Raw genomic sequence first — 24,366 nt, 5'->3', positions numbered from 1 at the left:
GAGGATCATACAAGCTGTTTATCACGGATAGGATGCCTCTACACTTGAAGGGTTTCTGTCCTTCGTTGATCTGAAAGGTAAATGCATCCCTCTTCAAATCCCAGAGTAAACCAAGACTTCATTGCTTGGGTAGGGAGTCTGTGTTTAAATCCAAGTCTTTTAGATCAGTTGAGAAATCTTGAGAAGGAAAAGCTGCCATCGTTTTTTGGCTGTTGGAAGCGATTTTGTGCAACCTCAAATTGGACAAAGCGAGCATCTCTTGTGCCTTTGTAGGAGACTGACTGCCAATTCATCTGTGGGTGTGCATTTCAAGCAGTTGTCCATGGAGAATTCCTTTTCCACAAACGAACTAACATCTGACCCATACTTTTCTTCTCCCTCTCTAGCTGAATGTCTAAGGCCATAGATGGCAAAAGCAGGGAAGGGCCGTTCCCAAAGATGTTCACTCTCATCTGATACTCCATATGTCTTTATAGGGGTCATTATCGCAGTACCAGAATAACCTCAAGTAGTTTCCATGTTCTTCTTTCACAAGGAAGCAGTGAAACATCTGTTGTATGCCAGCCATAAATGCCACTGCATCTCTGCGGAAGCGAAGAACTACTCCTAGAAGTCTGCTATTGAAGTCTGGACAAGACAAAAACCTGTCATTTAGTGAGACACCTTCGTATCTGGAGCTTGAGTCAAATACCACCCTTATCTGACCAGGTCTCTTAGGATGATAAATTCCGAAAATGGGTAAGTACCAACATTCCTCGGAATCTTGAAGTACAGGTACAATTTCGGTGTGGCCATTCTGAAATATTCTCTCCAAGAAGGTAAAGAAGTCCAAAACAGTCTGTCTTCTATGGACATTGCTACCTTGTTGTCTTCTCTTGTCCTGTGGAAAACTGTGCACCCTATATAATCTTGGTTGCGGTCACATGTGTGGTCTTCGCAGGAAGGATCAGCTACCGGACAAGGCAGAGGAGCATTGCGTGGCAACTCTTTTATCAGGAAGATACTCTAACATGGTCCGAAGAGAGACTGACTTTCATTTTCAAGAGTATTGGTGAGCAAACTGTTGACTGAGGTCAGCTTATGTGCTCCACCTAAACCAGATGTCTCCTACAGGTGCAGCAAAGAAGACCCAAGACAACATACTCAGAAAATACAAAAATATAAAAAGAAAATACAAAATACCCTTGAAAACCTTTGTGCAAGTGTGTTAGGACAGCTGAAAACAGTTTGACTGATTAGAGAAGCTATAAACCTGACCTTCCTTTGAGCTAGTTGAGAATCTGGAGCATTACAAAATGGCCAGAAAAAAAGAACTTTCATGTGAAACTCGACAGTCTATTCTTGTTCTTAGAAATGAAGGCTATTCCATGCAAGAAGTTGCCAAGAAACTGAAGATTTCCTACAACAGTGTGTACTACTCCCTTCAGAGGAGAGCACAAACAGGCTCTAACCAGAGTAGAAAGATAAGTGGGAGGCCCTGCTGCACAACTGAGTAACAAGTCAAGTACATTAGAGTCTGTAGTTTGAGAAATCGATGCCTCACAGGTCCTCAACTGCCAGCTTCATTAAATAGTACAAGCAAAACACCAGTGTCAACATCTACAGTGAAGAGGCGACTCTGGGATGCTGGCCTTCAGGGCAGAGTGGCAAAGAAAAAACCATATCTGAGACTGGCTAATAAAAGGAAAGATTAATATGGGCAAAAGAACACAGACAATGGACAGAGGAAGATTGGAAAAAAGTGTTATGGACAGACAAATCCAAGTTTGAGGTGTTTGGATCACACAGAAGAACATTTGTGAGATGCAGAACAACTGAAAAAATGCTGGAAGAGTGCCTGACGCCATTTGTCAAGCATAGTGGAGGTAATGTGATGGTCTGGGGTTGCTTCGGTGCTGGTAAAGTGGGAGATTTGTACAAGGTAAAATGGATTTTGAATAAGGAATTCTATCACTCCATTTTGCAATGTCATACCATACCCTGTGGACAGCGCTTGACTGGAGCTAATTTCATCCTACAATAGAACAATGACACAATACACGCCTCCAAATTATGCAAGAACTATTTAGGGAAGAAGCAGGCAGCTGGTATTCTATCTCTAATGGAGTGACCACAGTCACCAGATCTCAACCCCATTGAGCTGTTGTGGGAGCAGCTTGACCGTATGGTATGCAAAAAGTGCCCATCAAGCTAAACCAACTTGTGGGAGGGGCTTATGGAAGCATGGGGTGAAATTTCTCCAATTACCTCAGCAAATTAACTGCTAGAATGCCAAAGGTGTGCAATGCTGTAATTGCTGCAAAGGGATCATTCTTTGACGAAAGCAAATTGTGAAGGAGAAAATTATTATTTCAAATAAAAATCTTTTTTTCAAACCTTATCAATGTCTGGACTAGATTTTAAATTCATTTGGCAACTCATTTGACTAATAAAAGCATGAGTTTTCATGGAAAACACTAAATTGTCTGGGTGACCCCAAACTTTTGAACGGTAGAGTACATAGAGTGTGTTGCGAAAGTATTCTGCTCCCTGGAACTTTTCAACCTTTCCCCACATATCATGCTTCAAACATAAAGATACCAAATGTAAATTTTTGGTGAAGAATCAACAAGTGGAACACAATTGTGAAGTTGAACAAAATTTATTGGTTATTTTTCCAAAACTGAAAAGTGGGGCGTGCAATATTATTTGACCCATTTAGCTTAATACTTTGTTGTGCCACCTTTTGCTGCGATGACAGCTGCAAGTCACTTGGGTATGTCTCTATGTGGAAAAAGGTTGAAAAGTTCCAGGGAGCCAAATACTTTTGCAAGGCACTGTATACGTGTTAGGTTCCTGCCGCTGCACAGGAGGAATCCCGAGCCTTGTCCTCTGCGGTCTCCCATTCTTCTCCGGCTGCAGAGGAGCCTGCTCAGCAAAGACATCATTCCCGGCATCTTGCTCAGTCTACTGCTATTGGCTTGGTTACTGCTACCAATCGGGGTTCAGGTAAAGTAACCGTCAATAGCCAGCAGCGAGCAGCTGTTGGGACTAAGTCCTTCTTTCGGCCCACTGAGCATGCCCGTGGGAAGTCCTCTCCTTGCAGATCTGAGGTCACATGCTCAAGTCCTATTGCTGTTCCCATTGGACCACTAGGAAGGTCCGGGAGGGACACTGCTATAAAAGAGTTTCATGGCCGCACGGCCATGCGCTAGTATAGACAATAATTGGTAGTGAAGTGTGTGATGATGGATGCTTGTGAACAGCTGAATGACTCATTATGAAACCCCTTCCCTTTGATACCCATGTTGGTAGGGTTTAGAGTTCTGAGTCAGAGCTGAGTTGTGGCACTGCCTAGCACCGCAGTGCTCCCATCTCTCTAAAGAGATCAAGTTAGCCAAACACGAATATGCAAAGATTCTGGAGGAAAGGTTCTCATCAAAAGATACTAGATCTGCATGGAGAGGATTAAGAGAGGTCACCAATTATAAAAGCCACCCCACTATAGTGAACCCCAGCAGAAGTCTGGCAGCAGAGTTAAATGAATTCTACTGCAGATTTGAGGCAAGCTCTACACACAGTGGCTATTCATCTCTAAGCTCCTCAGTCTGTTCATATAAAGATCATTCATTGTGCAACACCCAAGTAGTGATCTCCGAGGCAGAGGTGATACGCATCCTGAAGGGACTTAAGGTCAAAAAGGCACCTGGCCCTGATGGTGTATCTCCAATGTGTCTGAAAGTATGTGCTACCCAGCTTGCCCCTATACTGACAAATATATACAATGTGTCACTGAAAGAGTGCGTTGTACCTCAGTGTTGGAAAAATTCCACAATTATCCCTGTCCCCAAGAAAGTGGGATCCTCTGAGTTGAACGACTATAGACCAGTAGCACTCACATCTGTAGCTATGAAAGTCTTCGAAAGAATTATGATGTCCCACCTGATAAAATTCACGCAGAAGCTATGGGACCCGCTTCAGTTTGCCTATAAGGAGAATCGTTCGGCAAACGACACTGTCAATCTGGCACTGAAGTACATTTTGGATCATACAGATGAACGGCACTCATATGTCTGGATTCTTTTCATGGACTTTAGCTCAGCGTTCAATACCATTGATCCGAATTTACTTCATAAGAAAATGGTAGCTCTTGGAGTCCCTCTCAACTTATGCTTGTGGATTTATAACTTCCTGACAGCCAGGATACAGAGTGTAAAAGTTGGACCATTCACTTCGGACACCTTGGTCACAAACATCGGGGCACCTCAGGGGTGTGTTTTGTCCCCGTTACTGTTTTCTCTCTATACGAATGATTGCATCTCTTCAGCAGACTCAGTAAAAATCTTGAAATTTGCCGATGATATGACACTGATTGGTCTCATCAGGGGAAATGCTGAAGACTTGTATTGGAGTGAGGTGGAAAGAATATGTGACTGGTGTAAAGCCAATAATCTTGTACTCAACACTAAAAAAACTGCTGAGATGGTTGTGGATTTTAGGAAAGATCAACATGAGATACTTCCAATCTACATCCATGACGAAGTGGTTCTTAGGGTCACAGAGACCAAATTCCTTGGTGTTATCATCTCTCATGATCTTAAATGGGGGAAAAACGTGGATGCTGTTATAAGAAAAGCACAACAGAGGATGTTCTTCCTGCGTCAGCTGAAAAGATATGGTTTGTCTAAGAATCTGCTGATCTTATTCTTTAATGCTGTCATCAGATCTGTGATTTGTTCCTCTCTGATAGTCTGGTATGGGGGAGCCACTGCGCATGACAAACTCCGCTTACAAAGGACTTTCAGAACAGCAGAGAGAATTATAGGCTCCCCCCTGCCTAAAATCCAGGATCTTTATGATAAGAGTATTCGATCCCACGCATTGAAAATTTCATCCGATCCCTCTCACCCGGGACACTCCTCATTCCAACTACTCCCTTCAGGACGTCGCTTCAGAGTCCCCAAATGCAGTACCAACCGCCATATGAACAGCTTCTATCCACTCTCTGTTCAACAATTAAATCGTCAAGTGTAGACTATATACTGTATCTGTCTTGTTAGATGTTACTTGTTGTATCTGTTGTTATATATTATGTTGCCTCTTTGCCACAAAGAATTCCTTGTATATATGTAATATGTACTTGGCGATAATAAATTTGATTGATTGATTGATTGATTGAGCTCCTCACACATGCTAGCGCAAGAGTGCACCACTCTACCTAAGGCACTATGCTACTGCAGGTACTGCAGCATCCATTAGAGCGGTGCCGTGCGCATCCTATGTGCTTTCCAGTCCTGAGTTTAGGCTGGTTTGTGGCGTCATCCAGAGTTGCGCTGTACACACATAGTGCAGTAAGCAATGTTCAGCTGCACCCTGTGACTGCTAACAGGTTACAGCATTCTATAAGTGTTTGTCCATGCATCGCTGTTGCAGTGCTGAGTGTTAGTGGAACTAGAGGGGCTCTAACCCTGTGTCCTTGGGGCAGAGTCCTGTGTCTTAGCTCTAGCGCTCTCCTGCCAATTCATGTGAGGATAAACAGGCTCTCGCACTTGTTCCAGCGGCTCAGTGAGGTAGCTGAGTTTGCTTCTGTACATACCGGGTCAGCGGTTAACCCGCCGGGGTCTAGTTAGTGCTCCGGTGAACCCCGGGATGCGAACTCACCTCTGTACCATCTTATATTATTTTGTGCATTCCATAAGCCCATAACATTATACTAGTGCCAGGGTCTGGCTAGTAGAGTTGAGCGAAACGAGTCGAAAAAATTCAAAAGTCGCCGACTTTTGGCAAAGTCGGGTTTCATGAAACGAAACCCGACCCTAGGATGAGGTTGGCCACGAGGTCGGCGACTTACGCACCAAAGTCGCTTTTCAAAAGTTTGTTTTGCGCTCTTTTTCAGCCAATCAGGATCCACGGACACTGTGGGCAACGTGATGACATAGGCATGGGTCACCACCATCTTTCAGAAGGGCATGCAAGTGATTGGCTTGCTTTGGTGGGCGTCACAGGGGGTATAAAAGGGCGTGCACGCCGACCGCCATCTTACTTCTGCCGATCTTAGTATAGGGAGAGGTTGCTGCTGATTCTGTAGGGAGAGCGTTAGGCAGGGAAGAAGACAAAAAAACTGCTTCTGCTGCTAGCGATTTGGCCTGCACAACACACCAGTCACTGTGTGTGCAGTGCAAGGGGAGGCTATATAGTGGTGTATCAGTGGTGTTGGTTGTTGGGCTGCCTTCTAAGGCTTCCTGACATTCCTGCATTGCTGTTTACCCACTGCTCCGCAAACTGCTTTTTTAAAAGCAATCCCAATTTTTTTTTTTTGTCCTGCTGAGAAGACAAAAAAACTACTTCTGCTGCTAGCAATTTGGCCTGCACAACACACCAGTCACTGTGTGTGCAGTGCAAGGGGAGGCTATATAGTGGTGTATCAGTGGTGTTGGTTGTTGGGCTGCCTTCTAAGGCTTCCTGACAGGCTGGCATTGCTGTTTACCCACTGCTCCACAAACTGCTTTTTTAAAAGCAATCCAATCTCCCTTATCCTCTAGTCACTTTTGTCACAGCTGTGCCATCGAGCCTGTCACATAGCGCTCAGATATTCATTGGGCCTCACACAATCCAAAAGTGTCCAGTGTCCAAAAGTGTGTGCAGAGATTCAAAATCTCCCTTATCCTCTAGTCACTTTGGTCACAGCTGTGCCATCGAGCCTGACACATAGCGCTCAGATATCAGTGGGCCTCACACAATCCAAAAGTGTCCATCCAGTGTTCAAAAGTGTGTGCAGAGATTCAAAATCTCCCTTATCCTCTAGTCACTTTGGTCACAGCTGTGCCATCGAGCCTGTCACATAGCGCTCAGATATCAGTGGGCCTCACACAATCCAAAAGTGTCCATCCAGTGTCCAAAAGTGTGTGCAGAGAATCAAAACCTCCCTTATCCTCTAGTCACTTTGGTCACAGCTGTGCCATCGAGCCTGTCACATAGCGCTCAGATATCAGTGGGCCTCACACAATCCAAAAGTGTCCATCCAGTGTCCAAAAGTGTGTAAAGAGATTCAAAATCCCCCTTACCCTCTAGTTACTTTTGTCACAGCTGTGCCATCGAGCCTGTCACATAGCGCTCAGATATTCATTGGGCCTCACACAATCCATAAGTGTCCAGTGTCCAAAAGTGTGTGCAGAGATTCAAAATCTCCCTTATCCTCTAGTCACTTTGGTCACAGCTGTGCCATCGAGCCTGTCACATAGCGCTCAGATATCAGTGGGCCTCACACAATCCAAAAGTGTCCATCCAGTGTCCAAAAGTGTGTGCAGAGATTCAAAATCTCCCTTATCCTCTAGTCACTTTGGTCACAGCTGTGCCATCGAGCCTGTCACATAGCGCTCAGATATCAGTGGGCCTCACACAATCCAAAAGTGTCTATCCAGTGTCCAAAAGTGTGTGCAGAGATTCAAAATCTCCCTTATCCTCTAGTCACTTTGGTCACAGCTGTGCCATCGAGCCTGTCACATAGCGCTCAGATATCAGTGGGCCTCACACAATCCAAAAGTGTCCAGTGTCCAGAAGTGTGTGCAGAGATTCAAAATCTCCCTTATCCTCTAGTCACTTTGGTCACAGCTGTGCCATCGAGCCTGTCACATAGCGCTCAGATATCAGTGGGCCTCACACAATCCAAAAGTGTCCATCCAGTGTCCAAAAGTGTGTGCAGAGATTCAAAATCTCCCTTATCCTCTAGTCACTTTGGTCACAGCTGTGCCATCGAGCCTGTCACATAGCGCTCAGATATCAGTGGGCCTCACACAATCCAAAAGTGTCCATCCAGTGTCCAAAAGTGTGTGCAGAGATTCAAAATCTCCCTTATCCTCTAGTCACTTTGGTCACAGCTGTGCCATCGAGCCTGTCACATAGCGCTCAGATATCAGTGGGCCTCACACAATCCAAAAGTGTCCAGTGTCCAAAAGTGTGTGCAGAGATTCAAAATCTCCTTTATCCTCTAGTCACTTTGGTCACATCTGTGCCATCGAGCCTGTCACATAGCGCTCAGATATCAGTGGGCCTCACACAATCCAAAAGTGTCCAGTGTCCAAAAGTGTGTGCAGAGATTCAAAATCTCCCTTATCCTCTAGTCACTTTGGTCACAGCTGTGCCATCGAGCCTGTCACATAGCGCTCAGATATCAGTGGGCCTCACACAATCCAAAAGTGTCCATCCAGTGTCCAAAAGTGTGTGCAGAGATTCAAAATCTCCCTTATCCTCTAGTCACTTTGGTCACAGCTGTGCCATCGAGCCTGTCACATAGCGCTCAGATATCAGTGGGCCTCACACAATCCAAAAGTGTCCATCCAGTGTCCAAAAGTGTGTGCAGAGATTCAAAATCTCCCTTATCCTCTAGTCACTTTGGTCACAGCTGTGCCATCGAGCCTGTCACATAGCGCTCAGATATCAGTGGGCCTCACACAATCCAAAAGTGTCCAGTGTCCACAAGTGTCTGCAGAAATTCAAAATCTCCCTTATCCTCTAGTCACTTTGGTCACAGCTGTGCCATCGAGCCTGTCACATAGCGCTCAGATATCAGTGGGCCTCACACAATCCAAAAGTGTCCAGTGTCCACAAGTGTCTGCAGAAATTCAAAATCTCCCCTGTCCCATAGACACCTTGTACCTTGTTTTACATTACTATATAGTTTGTTGGATTTTGTCTACATTTCTACCAAAAATGAGGAAGGCTGGTGGAAGAGGCCGTGGAATTGGGCGGGGGTTGGCAGCTGGTAATGATGGTGTTGGTGGTGGATCTGATGGTAGTGGCAAGAGCAAAATAGGACCGAATGCAGGAGGTGCTGACCCTGCGTCATCGTCTGGCTACATAAGGCCTCGAACGCTTAGTTTTCTAGGAGTTGGTAAACCGCTTTTAAAGCCAGAGCATCAGGAAAAAGTTTTGTCTTACATTGCTGACTCAGCCTCCAGCTCTATCGCCTCCTCTTCTTCAGTTGTAAAAAGTAAAAGCACTGAGTCGTCATTGGAGGCTCATGTTCATGAACCACACCTTTCCTTGTGTCCTTCACCCCAACCAAGATTGAAGGATGATGCAGGCCATACTTCTGATTACTCCATGGAGCTGTTTTCACATACCATGCCTGGATTATCAAGTGAAATGGTGAATTACCCAGGCCAAGATGAATCTGACATGGAGTGCACTGATGCACAGCCGCTGATGGATGATTCTGCTGGTACATTCACTCAGAGCACTACATTGTCCTCGCAGTGTACAGAGCCAGATTCTGACCCTGATGAGACTCAGGTGCCCCTTCCCGCACACTATACCACCATACACGGTGACACAGAGGAAGGTGCACATGACATAGAAGAGGAGGTGATGGATGACCCAGTTGTTGACCCAGATTGGCATCCATTGGGGGAAGAGGGTGCTGCTTCCAATAGCTCAGATGAGGAGCATCCACAGCAGACATCGACATCACAACAGCTGTTATCTGGCAGGCCCGGAGCACTCCAAAGACAGGTTCCAAAAATCAAAAGAGTTGCTGGACAGCTTGTCCAGAGGGTCAAAAGATCACAGCGTGCTAGGCCGCAAAATGTCTGCCAAAGTAGGAAGAGTGCAGTGTGGCACTTTTTTGAACAAAATCCTCATGATCAGGCCAAGGTTATCTGTAAGAAGTGCGCAAAGACCTTTAGCCGAGGGAAAAATCTGAAAAATTTGAATACCAGTTGCATGCTTAGACATTTAACCAGCATGCACTTGCAAGCGTGGACACAACACCAAACCTCAAGTGCCACATGTGCAACTGATCACAACGAAGGTAGTCAGCAACGCTACATTGTTTCCCCCACTGTAAGCCCACCGGTTAGCACAGCAGCAAATGTTGAGGTGTCGTTGCAAGACCACAGCAGTCAGGGAATCCCACAGTTATATCAACGAAAGACTGATTCTAGGCCATCAGAAAGAACACCAACTCCATCACCATCATCAACCCTCTCTCAGTCCGCCCTGTCCACCGCTACTTCCACCATATGCAGCTCTCAAGTCCAGCTCACCCTCCCAGACACTATGAGTAGGTCAAGAAAGTACTCAGTCTCTCATCCGCGTACACTGGGTTTGAACGCCCACATTGCCAAACTAATCTCGTTTGAGATGATGCCCTTTCGGTTGGTGGAAAGCACAGCTTTCCGCGAACTCATGGCCTATGCAGTACCACGCTATGACCTACCCAGTCGCCACCTCTTCTCTCGCAAAGCCATCCCAGCCCTCCACCATCATGTGAAAGACCGCATTGTCCATGCACTCAAGCAGTCAGTGAGTGGAAAGGTGCACCTCACAACTGATGCATGGTCCAGTCGGCATGGCCAGGGCCGTTACGTGTCCATCACTGCGCACTGGGTTAATGTGGTGGATGCAGGGTCCACAGGGGACAGCGGTGGTGGGACAGTGCTGCCTAGCCCATGGTATAGGAAACAGTTGGCTGTAGGCGTTCGACCCTCCTCCTCCTCCTCCTCCAGAAGCGAAAGCTCGTCCACAGAGCGCAGTCGTACGAGCACTCCATCTGCAGCTGCCACTGTTGCACACGATGTGTCCCCCTATCGAGCAGCTAGTGGAAAGCGTCAGCAGGCTGTGTTGCAGATGATGTGTTTGGGCGACAGACACACCGCCGAGGTGCTGGGCGAGTACTAGAAGCGACAAACTGAGTCATGGCTGGGCAGTGTACATCTTGAGGCAGGCAAGGTAGTTAGTGATAACGGCCGTAATTTTGTGGCAGCCATAGCCCTTTCAAAACTCAGCCACATACCTTGCTTGGCTCACATCTTGAACCTGGTGGTGCAGTGCTTCCTCAAAAATTATCCGGAGTTAACAGCCCTGCTCCAGAAGGTGCGAAGACTGTGCGCGCACATCCGCCGGTCGCCTGTACACTCCGTTCGTATGCAGAAGCTGCAGCGATTGCTCCACCTTCCCAACCACCGCCTCATTATCGACATTGCAACAAGGTGGAACTCCACCCTGCACATGGTGGAGCGGCTGTGCGAGCAGAGGCAGGCCATAATGCATTTGTGGGAGGATACACGGCCAGGCACTTTGAGAGCAGACATGGAGTTGACAGGTGTGCAGTGGTCGAAGCTGAAAGACCTTTGTAAAGTCCTTCAGTGTTTTGAGGAATGCACACGGCTGGTAAGCGCAGACGACGCCATCCTAAGCATGAGCATCCCACTTATGCGTCTGCTCATGCAAACTTTGACGCACCTTAAGGAGCAGGCGTCTGCAGCCAATGTTGATGAGGAGGAAGAGGAGGAGGGAATCCTTGATGACATTCAGCCATTGTCTGCTCAGGGACCTCTCCTGGACGAGGTGGAGGAAGAAGAGGAGGAGGAGGATGATGATGGGGATGATTACTTAGGGGAGGAGGATGCATCTCCTGGGGCAAGTGAAAATGTTGGCGTGGCAAGGTCTGGTACAGGGTTTGCGCGTGACTGGAGGGATGTGGATTTGCCAGAAAGTGCTCCTCCACCCAGCACTCGCAGTGCATCACTGACACCGGGAACATTGGCCCACATGTCAGATTATGCCTTGCGGATCCTAAAAAGGGACCCCCGCATTGCCAAAATGATGAACGATGACGACTACTGGTTGGCCAGCATCCTGGATCCACGCTATAAAGGCAAATTACAAAACATCATGCCACAGGAGAACCTTGACCTAATATTGGCTAATAAACAAGCAACTCTGGTAAATCGGTTGCTTGAGGCATTCCCAGCACACAGCAGCGGTGTTGGCTCTCACACGAGCCGTACGGGCCGGGGGCAGCTTGGCAGAGGTTTTCTTGGTGCACACAGTAGAAGTGGCATTGGAGACAGGGGTTTCATGACAATGTTGTGGACTGATTTTTCAAATACCGATCACACAACTGGCAATACTGCATCGATGGAAAGTGACAGGAGACAGCAGTTGTCAACTATGGTTACAAACTACTTTTCCTCCCATATCGATGTTCTCCCACACAGGTCATTCCCCTTTGACTATTGGGCCGCTAAACTGGACACCTGGCCTGAATTGGCCCAATATGCCTTACAGAAGCTCGCTTGCCCAGCTGCAAGTGTGCTATCGGAAAGAGTCTTCAGTGCAGCTGGATCAATCCTGACAGAAAAAAGGACCCGTCTGTCAACCCAAAATGTGGATGATCTAACCTTCATTAAAATGAACCACGCATGGGTTTCCAAGGATTTTGTCCCACCTTCCCCTGATGACACATAGGGTGACAGAAAAATGGCTTGCTTTGGTACACCTCTTCCTGGTACTTCACCTATTTCACCTTTTGCATCAGCTGAATGTCCAACATCAACATATGCCACTTTCTAAAACTCCCTAACTGTGCTGCCTCCCCCCCCATGGCCGGGGTCACCACCTAGCACACGACACCGTGCGAGTGCCGTTGCCCTGGACAGGTGGGTAGGCCGACTCTTGGGCGTGGGCACTGGCACAGGGTCCCTCATAGTGCAATCAAGTGTCTCTGACGGTGGTGGTGCACACCCGCCGTCAGACACACCGCTGTACAATGAGGGGCCCAGTGCCAGTACCGACGCCCACGAGTGGGCCCCCCTTGCTTGGGCAGGGCCCCAGCATTTGCAATCTTTACCTCTCCCTGCTCCTCCGCTGTGTAATCTGGGCCGTCAAATCCATACTGTGCCTGACACCGTCTGAGCCTGCCTCCTGATGTATAGACATATATTTTGAATGTGTACGCTATCCATACATGTTATCCGGGGATACGGTACCCTTTCTAACCTTTGTGCAATCACGTGCAATCCATACTGGGCCTAACACCGTTTGAGCCTGCCTCCTGAGACATATATTTTGAATGTGTACGCTATCCATACATGTTATCCGGGGATACGGTACCCTTTCTAACCTTTGTGCAATCACGTGCAATCCATACTGGGCCTAACACCGTCTGAGCCTGCCTCCTGAGACATATATTTTGAATGTGTACGCTATCCATACATGTTATCCGGGGATACGGTACCCTTTCTAACCTTTGTGCAATCACGTGCAATCCATACTGGGCCTAACACCATCTGAGCCTGCCTCCTGAGACATGTATTTTGAATGTGTACGCTATCCATACATGTTATCTGGGGATACGGTACCCTTTCTAACCTTTGTGCAATCACGTGCAATCCATACTGTGCCTGACACCGTCTGAGCCTGCCTCCTGAGACATATATTTTGAATGTGTACGCTATCCATACATGTTATCCGGGGATACGGTACCCTTTCTAACCTTTGTGCAATCACGTGCAATCCATACTGGGCCTAACACCGTCTGAGCCTGCCTCCTGAGACATATATTTTGAATGTGTACGCTATCCATACATGTTATCCGGGGATACGGTACCCTTTCTAACCTTTGTGCAATCACGTGCAATCCATACTGGGCCTAACACCGTCTGAGCCTGCCTCCTGAGACATATATTTTGAATGTGTACGCTATCCATACATGTTATCCGGGGATACGGTACCCTTTCTAACCTTTGTGAAATCACGTGCAATCCATACTGGGCCTAACACCGTCTGAGCCTGCCTCCTGAGACATATATTTTGAATGTGTACGCTATCCATACATGTTATCTGGGGATACGGTACCCTTTCTAACCTTTGTGCAATCACGTGCAATCCATACTGGGCCTAACACCGTCTGAGCCTGCCTCCTGAGACATATATTTTGAATGTGTACGCTATCCATACATGTTATCCGGGGATACGGTACCCTTTCTAACCTTTGTGCAATCACGTGCAATCCATACTGGGCCTAACACCGTCTGAGCCTGCCTCCTGAGACATATATTTTGAATGTGTACGCTATCCATACATGTTATCCGGGGATACGGTACCCTTTCTAACCTTTGTGCAATCACGTGCAATCCATACTGGGCCTAACACCGTCTGAGAATTATAGATGGGGCCCACCATACACTGGAACATTCCAAAGGTGGACATCAGACACTGGAGCAGCATTTACAGGGCCCATTATACACTAGAGCATTAGAAATGGGGCCCATTATGTTTGGAGCATTATTTGGGCCCATAAGACAGTAGAGCTTCATCCATGGGGACCAACATATACTGTAGCATTATGTGGAGCTCATCATATACTGTTTCAAACATTATATGTGACCAATGATTCTGTATGGAGAAATAGATGGGCCTCGTCATGAGATGTAAAAAGTGAGGTATTTTTCATTGTACTATACCGCTATTTCTCTGCCGCATCGGAGCATGATGAGTTGTGGTATGTGTTAAAGGGGCGCTCTTTCGCCCAGGGCACATGAAAACCTGGAGCCAGCCCTCCCCCCCCACAGTCTGTAGCCAAATAACCCCCATTTCTCAGTGCGTAACTTGTATTATGAAGTTAATTAAGGTTGACAAGCTTAAGTAAGAAGAATTGATGCTTTTGGCATTCAAATGGGCACTGTTGGTGTGTTTCCTGTCCTCCTCTCACTGCCGACTTTTATTCCCCATTGACTTACATTGGGTTTCGTGTTTCGGGACGACCCCGACTTTTCCCTATAATCGGACGATCTTGCTCGACCCGACTTTTGGAAAAGTCGGGTTTCACGAAACGAAACGCGACCCTAAAAAACCAAAAGTCGCTCAACTCTACTGGCTAGTAATGGCAGATGAGCAGCGACTCCACAGGTACATCCAGCAGCTGGAAGGCAGGTTGGCGGCTCTCGAGCGCTCAACCTCAGCTGTGGATCTTACCGCGGTTGCTGTTCAGGCAGCCACAGAAGCTGTCTCCCGTGTGTCCACTGCTATCCCTGCTCCGACTTTGTCCCGCCTCCCGTTGCCCGAGAAGTTCTCGGGCGATAGTGCTTCTTGTAGGGGTTTTGTGAACCAGTGCACTATACAGCTGGAGCTGCTGGCTGCACGTTTCCCCTCCAAGTGGGCTAAGGTGGAATTTATTATTTCCCTTTTGTCGGGCAAGGCTTTGGAGTGGGCCACACCACTGTGAGAGCGTGGTGATCATATAGTGCAGAGTGCCTCGCAGTTCTTGGGCACTCTGAAGCAGGTCTTCCTGGGACCGTGAGTCACCCATGACACTGCATTCCCGCTGCTGGCATTGTCACAGGGCTCATGCATGGTCAGCCACTTCGCCATCCAGTTCCAGACGCTGGCCTCTGAGTTGAAGTGGCCAGATAAGGTCCTCATTCTGGCATTCTGGAGAGTGTTATGAATGAGTCACCAAAGGAGGAAAAAACAAAAATACAAGCTAAGTCCAGAAAACCGGAGAGGTTGGTAGCTATCGGATTGCAGACCCCTGATCCTATTCACCACAACTAACAGTAGCCGTGTGGGGTTCCTACGGTGCCCTAGACCCCTCGTTCACAGCCGGAGAACTAAATAAGCCTAAAGAAAGAAAGGGGAAATCTAAACTGCCCCAGAGCAGACCCCAAAGCAATAGACAGCCCCCAACATGTATTGTCGGTGAAAAGCAGATGAAAACACAAACACAGACAGAAAGACAGGTTGAGCAAACGATGGGGCCCAACTAACTAAATAGGAAAGGACAGAAAAGATGCTGGCTGCAATCCGCAAAAAAAAACCCTACCAAAAATGTCCCAACCGTCTGATAGGGAAAAAGGCCCTGAAGTCACTAGACTTCAAAATCACTATATCAGCACTCAGGTATATTCTGAAAACAGAGCAAAGAGATAATCTGATCAGAGACAAAAATGGAGCTCAGCCCGTCCTAACAAAGGCAGGCTGAACACAAAACACGAAGCAAACAGACGAAATCTCATGGAAAAATAAGAGAGCAAAAACTTAGCTTTCAGTAGACAGGACTAACTGGTTGCAAGAGCTCAGAGCAGAAAGGATCACCAGCACCCCTGTAGGGCGTCGGCTGCCTTATATCCACTCTGATTCCGGGTGTCCAATCAGGCTCCACCTGTTCAGATGACAGGTTCTTCTCAACCCAATCAATTTCACTACCTCTCTTCACCAGCAGAGGGAGTTCATCAGACATCAACGGTGAAGGGGAAAATGAACTCACAACAGGAGAGGTTTGGCTGACCATGTGAAGGATGCCCTGGTCACCAGGGAGATTCCTACCAAACTGGAGGAACTTATCACCGTCTCCACCCGTATAGATCTTTGCTTTGCCGAGGAAAGGTTGGAGCGGTCCCAGTGTAGGCATAGGTTTAGGTTGGCACCTAGCTTTGCTAAACCTCTGGAATCTCCTGATAAGGCGTTGGAGCTTCAGGAGGCTTCCCGCACGGGATCCAAGTCCCGGTCTGCTCAAGCTTCTGTCATCTGTCATGTTTGCTGGCAGTCTGGTCACCTTGCCAACCGGTGCCCACAGCGGCCGGGAAAACGTTCGCGTCTAGTTGCCGTAGGAGGTGACTCACTAGAATCTGCGGTGTTTTCTTCCAAGCTGTCCTTTAAAGGGACACTTGAGTTTCGTTCTTCCACTCTGGCAGCAGAGGTTTGCATGGATTCCGGAGCGGAGGGCTATTTTCTTTCATCTGCCTTTGCACAACGGCACGCAATATCCCTGGTTATGATATCTAAGCCAGTCACCGTCAGAGTAGTGAACAGCGTGACTCTGCCCTCACAGACTACCAACCAGACCGCACCATTGATGCTTTCGGTGTCTCCCCCTCATCAGGACACAATATCCCTCCTCATCATGCCCGAGGGTATCGACCAGGTCCTTCTAGGGGTCCCCTGGTTGCAGTATCATTCTCCCCATATAGAGTTGCCCTCGGGGAGAATTCTAGGGTGGAGTAAATCATGTGAGGGTAGATGTTTGAGGGAGTGTGTCCAGGTTGCCTCCACCGAGATCCCCACAGATCTTACCTCGCTCCCCAAACACTATAGACAGTAAGCAGATGTGTTCTCCAAAAAGGCGGCAGAAACCCTTCCACCGCATCGCCCCTATGACTGTCCTATTGACCTCTTGCCTGTTGCCGAGCCTCCCCGGGGTCGAGTCTACCCCCTGTCTCTCCCAGAGACAGAGGCCATGTCTCAATACATCAGGGAGAATCTGGCAAGAGGATTCATTAGGAAGTCAGTGTCACCAGCGGGGGTGGGATTCTTCTTCACCCAGAAGAAGAATAGAGAACTACGCCCATGTATCGATTACAGGGGTCTTAACACCATCACCGTTAAGAACAAGTATCCTCTGCCCCTGATATCAGAAGTGTTCGATAGATTAAAGGGAGCGAGCGTTTTCACCAAATTAGATCTGCTGGGGGCCTATAACTTGATATGCATCCATGAGGGAGACGAATGGAAGACGGCATTTAACACCAGGGATGGCCATTCTGAGTATCTGGTCATGCCCTTTGGTCTTTGTACTGCTCCAGCCGTCTTCCAGGACTTTGTCAACGATATCTTTCGGGATATGCTCTCCACCTCAGTGGTTGTCTATCTGGATGACATTCTCATCTTCTCTCCAGATATGGACTCCCATCAGAGAGAGGTTGGCAGTCTTTGACCGCCTATGAGCCAACTCCCTCTACGCCAAGTTGGAGAAGTGCCTGTTTGAGCAGGAGTCAATGCCGTTCCTGGGCTATATTATCTCTGCCAAGGGTTTGGCTATGGATCCTGCCAAATTGCAGGCGGTAATGGACTGGCAAGAACCCCACTCCCTTGAAGCGGTGCAGCACTTTTTGGGGTTCATAAATTACTGTCGCCAGTTCATTCCCTACTTCTCCACCTTGGTGGCTCCCTTGGTTGCCCTCACCAAGAAGGGAGCCAATCCCAAGTTGTGGTTGGAACACGTCTCCAAGGCCTTTGCCTCCATCAAGTCCCATTTTGCCAGCGCTCCCATTCTTCATAATTCCGATGTGGACAAACCCTTTATCTTGGAAGTGAATGCCTCTTCCGTTGGTGCCGGGGCGGTTCTCTTCCAGAAGGACGCTCAAGGTCGGAAGCATCCTTGTTTCTTTTTCTCAAAGACTTTTGTGCCGGCAGAGAGGAACTATTCCATCGGGGACAGGGAGTTGCTGGCATTGAAGTTGGCCTTCTCTGAGTGGAGACATCTCCTGGAGGGCGCTCGGTTCCCCTTCCAGGTATATACCGACCACAAGAACTTGGTTTACTTGCAGACAGCACAGCGGCTAAAATCTCACCAGGCCAGATGGTCCCTGTTCTTCTCCCGGTTTTACTTTACCCTCCATTTTCTTTTTGGGGAGAAGAATGTCCGTGCCGATGCTCTCTCTCGCTCCGTAGTGTCATCGGAGGAGGAGGAGACAGAGACTCGATTAATTGTCCATTCCGAGAGCCTGAGGACTGTGGCTCTGGTCGCCCTCGAGTCAGTACCTCTGAGCAAGACTTTTGTTCCTGCCCGTCTATGACAGGAGGCTCTCTCTTGGGCTCACGCATCCAGGGTGGGTGGACACTTTGGGACAAAGCAGACATCTGAGCTACTGGCAAGGAGGTATTGGTGGCCGCATGTGGCCCGTGAGTCAGATACTATATTCCTGCGTGCGTCTCCTGAGCCAAGAATAGGTCTCCTCGGCAATGGCCCGCTGCGCTGCATTACCCCTTGCCGGTGGCAGACAGGCCCTGGGAGATGGTCGTTATGGACTTCGTGGTGGGCCTACCCAAGTCCAGTGGCAACACGGTTATCTGGGTCATCACAGACCATTTCTCTAAAATGGTGCACTTGGTGCCTCTTTCTCAGCTACTTTCTGCACAGGGCCTGGCAGCGCTGTTCATCAAACACGTCTTCCGCCTACACGGCATGCCAGACAAGATCGTCAGTGACCGGGGTCCCCAGTTTGCTTCTCCGTTTTGGAGAGTACTCTGTCGCTTGCTCAGCATTGAGCTGAATCTCTCCTCGGCCTATCATCCCGAGACAAATGAGATGGTAGAGGGCAAGGAGACTAAGTCCCTCTTTTGGTCCACTGAGCATGCTCGTGCGATGACCTCTTATTGCAGGTCGGAGGTCACATGCTCAAGTCCTGTTGCTGCTCTAATTGGTCCACTAAGAAGGTCCCAGAAGACTGCAACTATAAAAGCTTTGCATGGCAGCCCGGCCATGTGCTAGTATATAGAATTATGTACTTGTGTGTAAGATGATGGATGCATGTTTCTGGTGACTGACTCCTTATGATTCCCTCCCTTAGGTTGTGCATGTTACAGGGTTATTAGAGTTAGACTCAGCGCCTAGGGGTGGCATTGCCTATGTGCCACAGTGCACCCAGTTCTCTGCACACGTGTTAGCGCCAGATTGTGCCATCCATCACAAGGCACGACTATACCGCATTCACAGCAGCGTCTGTCAGAGCGGCACCGTGCGCAATTAGGGTGCTTTCCAGTCCTAAGCTTAGGCTGGTAAGTGGCGTCTGCCAGAGCGGCGCTGCATGTACTTTGTGTGGTTAAACATTTAGTTGCTTTTTCTGGCACCGCGTGTTAGGGGCTGGTGGAATGCACCAAATAACAAAGATGTTATTTAGGTGCGTTCGCAGCCCGGGGTCCACTGTGCAGAGGTGTTAACTGCTGCTCGGTAATGGTGGATGCTATATGGCGGTATAAAAGAGGGGCACACAGGGTTAACTTCACCCACTGTGTATCGAGGCGGGCTCTTTGCCTCACAGAGCCGCACGACTGCCAAACATAAATGCCGTAGCCTGTTAATGCTCACAGAGCTCGGCAATGTGAACACTGGTGTATTGTCACAGGACTCTACCCCTGGGACACTGAGTTAGAGTCCCTCTAGACACTAGTTCTCGGTACCGCAACTGCGGTGCAAGGAAGAGATAAATAAGTAGATTAAGCGCACAACGTGCGCACAGCGCTGCACTGGCGGACGCCACTAACCAGCCTAAGCTTAGATCTGGAAAGCTCTGCATTTGCACACGACGCAGCTCTGAGGGTCGCTGCAGTAGATGCAGTACAGTAGTGCCTTGTGCTGGATGGCACAATCTGGCACTACGTGTGGTGCTGAGGACTGGAAGGACTGTGGCGCAAAGGCAATGCCACTACTAGGCACTGACTCCAACTCTATTAGCCCTATACCATGCGTAACCAAGGGAGGGGAGTTATAATGAGTCAGTCACCAGAACATGCATCCATCATCACACACACAACTGCAAATTACTGTCTATACTAGTGCATGACCGAGCGGCCATGCAAACCTTTTATAGCAGCGTCCTTCTGGGACCTTCCTGACGGTCCAATCTGAGCTGGTTGAGGACCTGAGCATGTTACCTCCAACCTCCAATGAGAGGTCTTCCCGCGGGCATGCTCAGTAGACTAAAAGAAGGACTTTGTCCCAGGAGCTGCTTGCTGCTGATCAGTGCAGGCTGCTATAGCTGACCCTGAGATGGCAGCAGCAACTGAACCGACAGAACCGTCCTGATCGAGATGCCAGGAACGACGTCTTTACTGAGCAGCCTCTTCTGCAGTCGGGACTGAATGGGAGACCACAGAAGACAAGGCTCGGGATTCCTCCTATACAGAGGCAGGAAGCCGACGCCTAACATTACCCCACCTCCTAGGGCCCCCTCCCTCCTGTGCCTCGCTATGCTAAAAGGCCGCAATAAGCAGGGGAGCACAAATATTCTCCACAGTTTCCCAGGTCCTATCCTCTGGGCCATGACCCTTCCAGTTCACTAGATAATATTTTTTGCCCTGTACCACCTTACACCCCACGATGGCATTCACCTCGTACTCATCCAAGGACAAGCTTGATGTCCTGGTAGATGACTCCGAAAACCATGACATGTGAACGGGCTTACTGAGGGACACGTGGAAGGTGTCAGTGATACATAAGTGTGGAGGAAGAGCCAGATGGTAGACCACAGGGTTAACCTGCTCAAGGACCTTGAAGGGACCAATAAAGCGAGGCATGAACTTAGTGGACTCAACCCGCAGCCTGATGTTATGAGTGGAGACCCACACCAAGTCTCTGGGAGCAAAGGTGGAAGCGGGGTGCCAGTGTGCATCAGCAGAGGACCTCATTCTCTCTTTGGAGGCCCAGGTGGCATCCTGAGTGTGGTCCCAAAAGTCACATGCCTCCACCACCCAGTCTGCCACCCTAGAGTCGGTGGATGACAAGGGCATGGACACAGCAACACGCAGATGCTGGCCGTAATTGCGGAGAAATGGGGTCTGACCGGTGGAGTCATCCACAGCATTGTTCAAAGCGAACTCCACCCACGGCAGAAACGATACCCAGTCATTCTGCCTGGCTGAGACAAAATGTCGTAGATATGTGACCAGGGTCTGGTTGGCTCTCTCCACCATCCCGTTTGTCTCGGGATGATAGGCCGAGGAGAGATTTAGCTCAATGCTGAGCAGACTACAGAGCTCTCTCCAGAACTGAGACGCAAACTGGGGACCTCGGTCTCTGACAATCTTATCCGGCATGCCATGCAGGCGGAAAACGTGTTTAATGAACAAACCTGCCAGGCCCCGTGCAGAAGGTAACTGGGAGAGAAGTACCAGGTGCACCATCTTGGAGAAATGGTCGGTGACAACCCAAACGACCATGCTGCCACTGGACTTGGGCAGTCCCACCACAAAGTCCATACCGACTATCTCCAAGGGCCTGTCCGCTACGGGCAGGGGGTAAAGTATCCCAGCTGGCCGCTGCCGAGGGGACCAATTCTGGGCACAAGAGACGCACGCCTGAATATAATCCCGGATGTCAGGGGCCATAAGCGGCCACCAGTACATCCTCGCCAGAAGCTCAAATGTCTGTTTTGTCCCGAAATGTCCACCCACCCTGGACTAGTGAGCCCCCTGGTTGCAGTATCATTCTCCCCATATAGAGTTGCCCTCGGGGAGAATTCTAGGGTGGAGTAAATCATGTGAGGGAAGATGTTTGAGGGAGTGTGTCCAGGTTGCCTCCACCGAGATCCCCACAGACCTTACCTCGCTCCCCAAACACTATAGACAGTAAGCAGATGTGTTCTCCAAAAAGGCGGCAGAAACCCTTCCACCGCATCGCCCCTATGACTGTCCTATTGACCTCTTGCCTGTTGCCGAGCCTCCCCGGGGTCGAGTCTACCCCCTGTCTCTCCCGGAGACAGAGGCCATGTCTCAATACATCAGGGAGAATCTGGCAAGAGGATTCATTAGGAAGTTAGTGTCACCAGCGGGGGCGGGATTCTTCTTCACCCAGAAGAAGAATAGAGAACTACGCCCATGCATCGATTACAGGGGTCTTAACACCATCACCGTTAAGAACAAGTATCCTCTGCCCCTGATATCAGAAGTGTTCGATAGATTAAAGGGAGCGAGCGTTTTCACCAAATTAGATCTGCTGGGGGCCTATAACTTGATATGCATCCATGAGGGAGACGAATGGAAGACGGCATTTAACACCAGGGATGGCCATTCTGAGTATCTGGTCATGCCCTTTGGTCTTTGTACTGCTCCAGCCGTCTTCCAGGACTTTGTCAACAATATCTTTCGGGATATGCTCTCCACCTCAGTGGTTGTCTATCTGGATGACATTCTCATATTCTCTCCAGATATGGACTCCCATCAGAGTGAGGTTGGCAGTCTTCGACCGCCTATGAGCCAACTCCCTCTACGCCAAGTTGGAGAAGTGCCTGTTTGAGCAGTAGTCAATGCCGTTCCTGGGCTATATTATCTCTGCCAAGGGTTTGGCTATGGATCCTGCCAAATTGCAGGCGGTAATGGACTGGCAAGAACCCCACTCCCTTGAAGCGGTGCAGCACTTTTTGGGGTTCATAAATTACTGTCGCCAGTTCATTCCCTACTTCTCCACCTTGGTGGCTCCCTTGGTTGCCCTCACCAAGAAGGGAGCCAATCCCAAGTTGTGGTTGGAACACGTCTCCAAGGCCTTTGCCTCCATCAAGTCCCATTTTGCCAGCGCTCCCATTCTACATCGTTCCGATGTGGACAAACCCTTTATCTTGGAAGTGAATGCCTCTTCCGTTGGTGCCGGGGCGGTTCTCTTCCAGAAGGACACTCAAGGTCGGAAGCATCCTTGTTTCTTTTTCTCAAAGACTTTTGTGCCAGCAGAGAGGAACTATTCCATCGGGGACAGGGAGTTGCTGGCAATGAAGTTGGCCTTCTCTGAGTGGAGACATCTCCTGGAGGGCGCTCGGTTCCCCTTCCAGGTATATACCGACCACAAGAACTTGGTTTACTTGCAGACAGAGCAGCGGCTAAACTCTCACCAGGCCAGATGGTCCCTGTTCTTCTCCCGGTTTCAATTTACCCTCCATTTTCTTTTTGGGGAGAAGAATGTCCGTGCCGATGCTCTCTCTCGCTCCGTAGTGTCATCGTTGGAGGAGGAGACAGAGTCTCGGTTAATTGTCCCATCCTAGAGCCTGAGGACTGTGGCTCCGGTCGCCCTCGAGTCAGTACCTCTGAGCAAGACTTTTGTTCCTGCCCGTCTATGACAGGAGGCTCTCTCTTGGGCTCACGCATCCAGGGTGGGTGGACACTTTGGGACAAAGCAGACATCTGAGCTCCTGGCAAGGAGGTATTGGTGGCCGCATGTGGCCCGTGACATCAGATACTATATTCCTGCATGCGTCTCCTGAGCCAAGAATAGGTCTCCTCGGCAACGGCCCGCTGCACTGCATTACCCCTTGCCGGTGGCAGACAGGCCCTGGGAGATTGTCGTTAAGGACTTCGTGGTGGGCCTACCCAAGTCCAGTGGCAACACGGTTATCTGGGGCATCACAGACCATTTCTCTAAAATGGTGCACTTGGTGCCTCTCTCTCAGCCACCTTCTGCACAGGGCCTGGCAGCACTGTTCATCAAACACGTCTTCCGCCTGCACGGCATGCCAGACAAGATCGTCAGTGACCGGGGTCCCCAGTTTGCTTCTCCATTTTGGAGAGAACTCTGTCGCTTGCTCAGCATTGAGCTGAATCTCTCCTCGGCCTATCATCCCAAGACAAATGAGATAGTAGAGGGCAAGGAGACTAAGTCCCTCTTTTGGTCCACTGAGCATGCTCGTGCGATGACCTCTTATTGCAGGTCGGAGGTCACATGCTCAAGTCCTGTTGCTGCTCTAATTGGTCCACTAAGAAGGTCCCAGAAGACTGCAACTATAAAAGCTTTGCATGGCAGCCTGGCCATGTGCTAGTATATAGAATTATGTACTTGTGTGTAAGATGATGGATGCATGTTTCTGGTGACTGACTCCTTATGATTCCCTCCCTTAGGTTGTGCATGTTACAGGGTTATTAGAGTTAGAGTCAGCACCTAGGGGTGGCATTGCCTATGTGCCACAGTGCACCCAGTTCTCTGCACACGTGTTAGAGCCAGATTGTGCCATCCATCACAAGGCACGACTATACCGCATTCACAGCAGCGTCTGTCAGAGCGGCACCGTGCGCAATTAGGGTGCTTTCCAGTCCTAAGCTTAGGCTGGTAAGTGGCGTCTGCCAGAG

Source organism: Dendrobates tinctorius, unplaced genomic scaffold (genome assembly GCF_039654945.1).
Source record: "Dendrobates tinctorius isolate UK_male_01 unplaced genomic scaffold, ASM3965494v1 ptg000035l, whole genome shotgun sequence".
Taxonomy (NCBI): domain Eukaryota; kingdom Metazoa; phylum Chordata; class Amphibia; order Anura; family Dendrobatidae; genus Dendrobates; species Dendrobates tinctorius.
This window is presented reverse-complemented; position numbering follows the sequence as displayed.